Genomic DNA, 9,858 nt, shown 5'->3' with positions numbered 1-9,858 from the left:
TGAGAGGGTTTGTCTCTGCATATTTCCCAGCAGCCCTCAGTTTGCTGAAGACCCCTGCCAGTCCTCTCCAAGCCAATTACTCACTGCTTGGAGACCATGGGGACTATCAACAGGAGTTTTTTCCTGGGATTCTTTAGAAGATGTACTGAAATTCAAAGAAGACCAAGCTGCAGTCTGTCTAAAACAATATGAGGGGCAACTGTGGCCAACAGGCCAGGATGAGACATTTTGAATTTCTTTCTGTGTAAGGGGGCCTGGGAATGAGGAGAGAAAGATACTGTGTGTGTATTTATTTACCTCTAGATTGCATTTGTGATCAACATCCACTCCTCATGCCATTTAAAGAACACACAAATGCATGCACACAATCAAGTCAAGTGTGCTGGTTCCCTCATAGGATCCTAGCGCTGGTAAGTGTTGGGGGCACCCAGGTCCTTGGACTCAGAGAGAAGTACTAAGAGAACCAGGAATGCAAATTAGGCAGGGGAGTATCCTCAATGGAGGAGACAAAAATCAAACGCCATTCCATCCAGAAAGCTGAGAGTGGATCTTGTTAGTGACCTGGTGACCTTTTTGCTGTCTGTGGAGGCGGACCTCACCCAAATTCCCCAGAATGATTATTCCAGACTCTGCTCTCCCAGGACTAGAGACTACAGTAGATTCTAGGCTTTTTCTTTATTTTCTTTATTTTATTTCATGTGCAGTGATTTTTTTGTGTGTGGGTTTTTTTGTTTTGTTTTGTTTCGTTTTGTTTTTTTGGTTTATTCGAGACAAGGTTTCTCTGTAAAGCCCTGGCTATCCTGGAACTCACTCTGTAGACCAAGCTGGCCTTGAACTCAGAAATCCTCCTCCCTCTGCCTCCCAAGTGTTGGGATTAAAGGCTGCAGTGGTGTTTTGTTTCTATGATTGCCTATGTGAGCATGTTGGATCCCTTGGAAGGTGAGTTACAGACAGTTGTGAGCTGCCCTATGGGTGCTGGGAATTGAACCTGGGTCCTCTGGAAGAACATCAAGTGTTATTAACCACTAAGCCATTTCCCCAGCCCAATTCTAGGGCTTTTAGTTATAGAATCCACCCTCATACTCACATGTACTTTATAAAGGAGTTTCTTTTAAAGACACATCTTAAAACTTATTGTGCACCTGGAATTGGACTGATTGAACCAATGTTGCCTGGAAACCTTTTCCCAAGCTGTACTCTGTTTTAAATATGCTGACAATGAATTGCCTGAAATTAGGTTTCCCAAAGTCTGATCCAAGTTGACGAAGTCAATCTGTGCCTGGTTTTCTTTTCTTTTCTTTTTTAGATATTCATTTATTTATATTATTATTTATTTATTATATTTGGTATTTATTTATATTATTTATATTTTATTTATTATGTATTTATTCATTTTATGTATATGAGTAACTGTAGCTGTACTGATGGCTGTGAGCCATCATGTAGTTGCTGGAAATTGAATTCAGGACCTCTGCTAGCTCCAGCCCAAAGATTTTTTTATTATTATATGTAAGTACACTGTAGCTATATCTTCAGACACACCAGAAGAGGGCGTTATATCTGATTACAGGTGGTTGTGATCCACCATGTGGTTGCTAGAATTTGAACTCAGAACCTCTGGAAGAGAAGTCAGTGATCTTAACCACTGAGTCATCTCCAGCCCCTGGGCCTGGTTTTCATTCTTACCTCTTCATGGGGTTCAGTTCCCCTTGTGACACCTACAGGAACCCCCACAGGTGAGAGAGTCACAATGGGAGAGAGTCAGGAGTTCAAGGTCATCCTCAGGCACATAGTAAGTTATTGGTTAGCCTGGGCTTCTTGAGACCTAGTCTCAAAAACAAGCAAACAGACATACAAACGGGCATTGTTGTGTTGCTTAGCAACAAGGAAATACTCAGGAAAATGGGTTGTTAGACGATAGCATCATTGGACAAACACCACAGAGTATAATTACACAAACTTAGGCGGCCTACTGCATTCCTGGGCTAAGGGTATAAATATTCAAAGTTCAGCCTAGCTCACTCATGGCCATGATAAACAGAACTTCCCAAGATTAAATCAAACCCCAGAGAGAACGATACACACAGTGATTTGGTAAACACAAGCCTCAGGAAGCTGCTGCTGGTGTAACACAGCAAACTGCTTTACAGTGTGTAAAGAGAAAGAACAGATAATAACATTTAAAAGTCTACTTTTCACTTACACCAACCTAGTAGTTTACCCTCATTATTAAATATGTCTAATATTCCATTGTATTGGGTTCGGTTACACCAGGAGCATCACAAACATGCACTGTGTTAGACTGGCTACAATAGTGCAGTTCAAACTCATTACTACCCATAGGACCACATCATAGGTTTAGTCTGTTTTTTTTTTAAAGATGTATTTATTATATTTATATGAGTACACTGTAGCTATCTTCAGACACACCAGAAGAGGGCATCAGATCCCATTACAGATGGTTGTGAGCCACCATGTGGTTGCTAAGAATTGAACTCAGGACCTCTGAAGAGGAGTCAGTGCTCTTAACCGCTGGAGCCATCTCTCCAGCCCTGGTTTAGTCTGTTTATAACAGAGCTGCCACATGCAGCACTGAGCTGTGTATGGACCACGAAGCAGCCGATGTGATGCTCAACATTTCCTCCTCGCAGAAATGAAAGGGTACACTCTAACTTACCAATAAACTCCTATGTAAGTGCATAGAACTTAAAAAGCCTGACCAGATCAAGCAGTAGATGAAGACTTCCACTGCGAACCTAACTGTAAAATGATACAATCCCTTTGAAAATCATTTAGCAGTTTCTTGAAAATCCACATGATCCAGTCATGCACTCAGAGATATTCGCCTTAGAGAAGGCACCTGAGTCAACCTAAAGATAGCAAATCCAAAAGACAAGAATGTTCACACAGCTTTAAAATGTTATAAATTTGTGTGTGTGTGTGTGTGTGTGTGTGTGTGTGTGTGTGTGTGTGTGATCATGTTTATGCAGATGCTTGGGGACAGGGACATCAGATTCCTTTGGAGATGGAGTTATATAGACGATTGTGAGACACTTGTCTTGGGTGCTAGGAACCAAACTGAGGTTCTCTGAAGGACCCACATGGGTTCCTAACTGCTGAGCTGTCTCTCCAACCCTAGGCAACTCTGTTTTTAACAGTCCCAAACAGGAAGCAACCCAAATGTCTAACCACAGATAAAAGACATTGCTGTGCATGGGTTACTGCCCATCAGTAAGGTAGGAAAGTGGAGTGCTGCTTCAGGTGAGGAAACGCATAAACCTCAAAACAAGGATGTGAGTGAGAAAGGTCAGAAAACACAAGATCTGTGCTGTGTAGATGCCTGGGTATGAAATTCCAAAAAATACACACTGTCTATAATGACAGAAATAGATCAGTAGCTGCCTGGGGCAGGAAGATCCAGTGAGACAGGACTGTGGGAAAGACTACATAAGGAACGAAAACATACAACGTGGGTACAAATAGACTAAAACGTACCCAAGTTGGTCACCGTATACTTTTTAGTATATACGTTTGCTGTCTATTGATTATAAATCAATACAACTGAGCTGGGCAGTGGTGGCACATGCTTTTAATCCCAGCACTTGGGAGGCAGAGGCAGGCGAATTTCTGAGTTTGAGGCCAGCTTGGTCTACAGAGTGAGTTCCAGGACAGCCAGGGCTACACAGAGAATCAAACCCTGTCTCGAAAACACCATAAAAAAAAAAAAATCAGTACAACTGTAAGGTAAACACACTGTCTTTTCCACTCTAGCCTTGCACATTCAACCTCTGCTCATGACCATGTGACAGGCATGTCGAGCATCACATCTTCCCACTAAAGTCATGGTCTTGTTTTCTCTCTCTCCAAACCCACTCTTTGCACATTCGTCCTCATCTTAGATGATGCCAACTTCATCCTTCTATGAGCTCAGTCCAGCAAACAGGGGAGTCATCCCAGACCAGTCCTTGAGTGCCCAGCCTCAACTTCACATCTGATCTTTCGCCAGATTTCACTGGCTCTTCCTTCAAAATAAATGCAGAAGGTGACTTCTTATTGCTCCATCTACTGAGGTCTAAACCACCATCCTCTTTTACCTAAATGACTGCACTTTTTAATGAGTCAGTAAAACTATAAGAGAGGAGGAGATGGGCAGGAAAGGGAAGGAGGCAGATGAGAAGGGAGGAAAGAAAAGGTTAAGGGAGGAAAGGAGGGAAAGAAGAGAGGGAGGGATAAAAGAAAACAGAAGAGGGGGAAGTAGGGAGGGAGGAAGAGGGAGAGGAGGAAGGAGAGAGGGAGAGCTCTAAGGAAAAAGGAAGAGAGGGAAGTAAGAAGGGAGAGGAGAAGAAGAGAGGGAGTGGAAAGGGAGGAAGGGAAGGAGAGAGGAAGCGAAAGAGGACTTTCTTTCTTCCCTCATATCATGCAGTGTATTTACATTCAGCCAAGGCATGGGTTAAACATAAATTGGATCACATCTCCTGGCACAGAATTCGGATAACATCCTGTCAGGCTTCAGGTAAGCTCCAGAGTCCCTTATAAGGTTGCGCTCGCCTAGTTGTCCCTGCTAGTTCTCCTCCTGACTCAGTTCTTCCCTAGACCTCCTGACTTAATTCTTTCCAGTCATACCAGTTACCTGGCAGTTCTCTCAAACAGGCCAGGCTTGTTTCTGCCTCTGGACCCTTACCCTGACGATCCCCTCAGTCTCCCTTCAGATCCCCACATGGCTCATCCTTTCCCCGTTTCCAGATTCAGTTTCCTTTCAAGTCTACATCCTCCTTTCTGTTGTCTTCTCAGTCCAGACAAACTACCAAGCAAGTTTGTTACTGTTGACAGAAACACCTGGATTGTGGAGCGGAGCTTGCATACACAGTCCATCACTGCAACACATAGACCGCTGCTCCACCCCCATGTCCTTCAAATCTGCCTCTAATCATCAGTTTTTTATTTTTTTTCTCTTGTTTTGTTTGTTGGAGGTAGGGTCTCATGTAGCCCAGGTTGGCCTTGAATTCCCTCTATACCCCAGGATGACCTTGAACTCGTGATCCTTCTGTCTTCTCCTCCATGCTGGGATTATAGCATGTGCTACCCCTCTCACTGAAGCTAGAGCTTGCTGATTTGGGGCTAGGCTGCCTGGAAAGTAAGTCCCAGCCATTCTTTCTTCTGTCTCCACATCAGCCCCCAGCATGGAGGTTACCAGCACTTCCTTGTGCCCATCCCTACGTGGATGCATGGGATCGGAATTCAGGTTCTCATACTTGTGTGGCAAACACTTTTATCCACTGAGACATCTCCCCAGCCCCAGAAGAGATTGTTTTAAGTCCCAACTTGGGTAAACCTCCCAATGGGTTTGACTCGTGGTTTCCACCTTTATAAAATGGGGACAGCACTTTGCGGTGACTACTCTAGGCATCTTACAAGACTACTATGATCCGTAGGACAGGGAAGGGAAAAGTATGTAGAAAACATGAAACGAAGATGGGCGGGCACTCCAGCTGCCTGGAGGAGCTAGTACTGCGGTGTTGGGTGTGGGGACTGCTCACTGCATGGCTGAGTGATTCAGCCTGCTAAATTTGAATAATAATAGTGGAAATCGCCATTGTTAGCTCTCTGTGTATTTGCTACCCATTAGGTAATATTACTGTTGCCTAATAAATGCACATAGGCCAATCATTGTTTCTTCTACTGTTTGTTGGCTGCTAGCTGACTGTTTGATGCTTTGCGAAGCACGTTCTGTGCATCATCTCATTGCATCAGCACTGATGGTTCTGTGAGATACAGGCTCCTCCGTGTGTCCTGCTCCCCTCATGGGGACACTGTGGATCAGAGAAGTTAAGCAACTTGCCCAGCATCACGTAGCCATCCTGGGCAAGGCTGAAATGTAAATCTAAATTCATCTCATCTCGGTTCTTTCTGTCCTTTGATCTATCTACCCTGTTACCACAGCGACCCTCAGTGGGTAGGTAAGTGGGACCTCTACCCCTCTCCCAGGAGACTTCTGGAAATAATCTGAACTAATTTTGTTTGTAGTAACTGAGGATGCCAGGAGCATCCAAAGGTGGTGCTGGAAATGCTATTCATGCTAATCTGATGGTGAGCCAGAATGGTATTCATGCTAATCCGATGGCATGCTAGAATTGCTGTTCATGCTAGTTTGTAACAAACAATCCACCCAAAAAAAAAAAAAAAAAAAAAACCAATCCTTTAAGCAATCGAGATTGCTTGCCTCACAATTTTGAAGGTTTTGTCAGCAATGCTCTTCTTACTCTCTGAAGATTCCAGGCAGAGAAGAGCTCTTCCCACTTTTCTTGGCTTCCAGTGGCTCCTTGGTGTCTTACTTTTGGCTATATCGCTCCACATCCCACGTCTCCTCTCTATATGGCCTCTTTCCCTCCTTTCCCTGTAACTTTGTGACCTTTGCTATTCTCCCAAGTCACCAGGTTTGCTTTTCCTTTACATTTTATTTTATTTTATTTTATTTTTGCTTTTGCTTTTAATTAGTTGATTAAGTGTGTGGATGAATGCGTGAGCCCAGTACACATGTAGAGGTCAGAGGAGAACTTACGGGAGACAGTTTTCTCCTTCTATCAAGTGGGTCCTGAAGATTGAACTTGAGTCAAGTTTGGTGGCAAGACCCTTTTACCCACTGAACCATCCCCTCAGCCCTTCATTTAATTTTTAGTCAAGGCCAACATTAAAGAGCATTACACTAAGAGCCAACTCTAAGTCTGTAGTGATTTCACCTCCAGACTCTGCCTGTGAAAACCCTTGTCCTAACAAAGGGTCAGATGGGAAGTTCCAAGGGAGCCTGAGTTTGGGGAAAGAAACTACTCAGCACATGTCACTGCAGAACAAGGAGCAAGAGAAGCCCCACAAGCAAGACTTATTTAGCTCCAGAGACCAGCAACTCTGAGGTTGAGGGGTCTTAGGCATGTGCACCCTGGGAAGCAAGAAGAATGCGCCCTTGTCAATCCAGACAGCTGCCTCAAGCAGAGACGCCACGTTCAGAGGCCATCCTGCCTTCCCACTGCCTCTGCTTCTCTGGGACCCCTCCCATTGACCTGGCCTCTGGTATTTCTAAGTGGATGCTGATCCCTGCCTGCATTTCTGCAGGAGCTTGTTTTGAACCACACAGTCTGATCTACCCAAGTACTAAGCTTTAACTATGAACTGGGACTTCCTGGCTGCTTCCTTCCCTAAGGCGATGATGCTCAGTCCCAGAGAAGTGAGTGTTCCGGACTTTTGCCAATGAGACAAGCTGTGTGAAGCACATCCCACCCAGGGACTTCCAGAGCACATCTTCATCCTTTCGGCAAACGTTCACTGAATACCTACTGTGTGCATGGCCTATGATGAGCCTTTGGGCCTGAAGCATCAAGTAGCAAGGCTAATAATGTCTGTGCTCACTAGGGGCTTCTAGTCTGAGTATGCAGACCAGTGTGGCAAGAGGGGAAAGGCAGGGTGCCCCCAGCTTCAAGGCATCGGGAGGGTTTCTGAGAGCTAATAAGGTCTGAGCTGAGATGTGAGTGCAGGTAAGCCAGGCTCTTCACCCAAGTTTGACCACAGTCTTTGACCTCAGCCAAAGGCCAAGAGGAGAGTGGTGACCCAGAAAGCAAGGGTTATGAAAGACTAAGAGAAGAAAGAGCACTGCATGACCAAAGGAAGGCCACTCTGTGCTCCAGCCCTTTGAAAGAACAAACAGAAGTCCTTTTTTTTTGTTTTTGTTTTTGTTTTTGTTTTTGCTTTTGTTTTTCAAGACAGGATTTCTCTGTGTAGCCCTGGCTGTCCTGGAACTCACTCTGTAGACCAGGCTGGCCTCGAACCCAGAAATCCACCTGCCTCTGCCTCCCAAGTGCTGGGATTAAAGGTGTGTGCCACAGTATGAACTGTTGGGATGCTTACCCCTGGGTCCATGTTGAACCTTACTCCCCTCTTCTCAGAGTCACGTGGACTAGCCTAGGCCTGGTCTCCAAAGCCTTTGAACCCATTCAGAAGCACTGGGAGACACTGGAGATGGCCAGACGTCTTTGATATCTATACGTTGCTTCGTCCCAGCCCAGAGACAGAACGTTCCCAGGAAGCATGAGGCCTGTGCACATGCTCACTGATAGTGTAGCTCCCATCATAAAAATCAGCAGCAGCAGGATGTGGTTAAGGGCCAGTGGGGAGCTTGCCTGATGAAGGGGTAAGTCTCATTCGAATTGCACTGATGGTGGCAGACAGAGGGAACTAAAGACCTGTCTCACCTATTCTGTCTGTATCAGACAGGAACAACAGTACTAAGAGCCTGGGCTCTGGCATCAGAGTGATCTGTGTTCAGAGCATGCTCCCCCTTCCCCCATCGGTTGCATGCTTCATTGACTTTGATCACACTACTGTCCCCTAGGGCTGCACATCTTGTGAGTATTGCAAACCTCACGACCCCATTCCCATGAGATCTCAGCATAAGGCTCAGCACTCAGACAGAACCCATCCCTTTCATATTCATTTCTTCCCCTTGCTTTTGGCCATGAACCCAAGTCCAGATTTCTCCTTCACCCATTTTTTTTCTGGAGACACTCACTGGATGGAGATGGCGGAAGTGGGGATCAGTAGAAGATAATGGGCTCTGTCTTGGAGTATTCCTTTTTCACTAAAGATTTCTGTACAAGAAAATGTGCATAGGCCATACCTGTACAGCTCGACACAACCTTGAAAGTGGAAGAGATTTATGCAACCAGCATCAGACTGAAGAAATAAGATGCTATTTCTTGGTGCTGGTGGGCTATAGACCCCAGCCTTCCAGAGACCCCTCTAAATGTCAGTACTACCCCAAAAGTAACCACTGCATCCTGAAGCCAGCCACTGACATGTCCTCCTCTTCTAACTCTGATCCATCATGTCATGACGTCCATCTCTGGCTTCTTCCACTAAGCATATTAATAAGTGTCACCCGCCCCTGTGTGAGTTATTATATGCCACTCATTCTTGCTGCTGGTGCTGCACAGTATTTCATTGTGACTACCCATTCCACCATGGATGGTTTCTAGCTTGGAGCTGTTGTAATAAGGGCTGCATGCCGTGAAAATTTGAGTGTAGGTTTCTGCTAGGTGTTACCTCTGGAGGAGGAATTCTATGCTAGGTCATAGTATATTTTGAAAACTTGGGTTAGATTAGGCGTGGTTGCTTCTCCATTCTCCATGTCCGTATCCCATTGCCCATAGTGTGTTCTCCTTAGATGCTATAGAAGGGTTCTTTATCCCATTGGCACCTAGCTGATCCCAACTGGGACCTCTAGGGGCAGTGGGGGGATCTCCAGGCACAAGGACAAGTCTTATTTACCATGCCATTGCACTGATAGTAGCAGAAAAGATGCATTGTGTTGAGGAGGGGTGACCCACTAGGTTGCTTGAGGTCTCACCAGGAAGACTGCTGCAAAATAAGGTGGTGACTCTCCCCAAGCCAAGGAGCAGTGTTAGAATGTCCCTCTCAGGTTCATGCTGGCTAAGGCTGCTCTGGCCCACTTACAGACCCGCAGACTGTTCTCTGCATGAGTTGCCCACTGTACATATATACCTGCCTAGAATGTGCCCCGCCTTCCTGCCTAGGGAGCAGTCCCAAGCAGTGGAGCGTGTCATCTTAGACATGGCACATGGTGCCCCACGTGCCAACACATGCCCAATGGGCGATCGTAATTGACATGTGAGCATTTTACTATGTGCAGACCCTGCTTCCAGCATTGATGTCTTAACTCACTCAACATATTGCTGTGGTCCATGGTCTGGATGAGACGAGGCTCGGGCAGGTACCCAACAAGTGTGTGTTGTTATCAGTAGCAGCAATGCTCAGAACAGTATAAAGGCTTTGCACATACTGGGTTCCAAA

Source organism: Mastomys coucha, unplaced genomic scaffold (assembly GCF_008632895.1).
Source record: "Mastomys coucha isolate ucsf_1 unplaced genomic scaffold, UCSF_Mcou_1 pScaffold22, whole genome shotgun sequence".
In the NCBI taxonomy this organism is placed as follows: Eukaryota; Metazoa; Chordata; class Mammalia; order Rodentia; family Muridae; genus Mastomys; species Mastomys coucha.
This window is presented reverse-complemented; position numbering follows the sequence as displayed.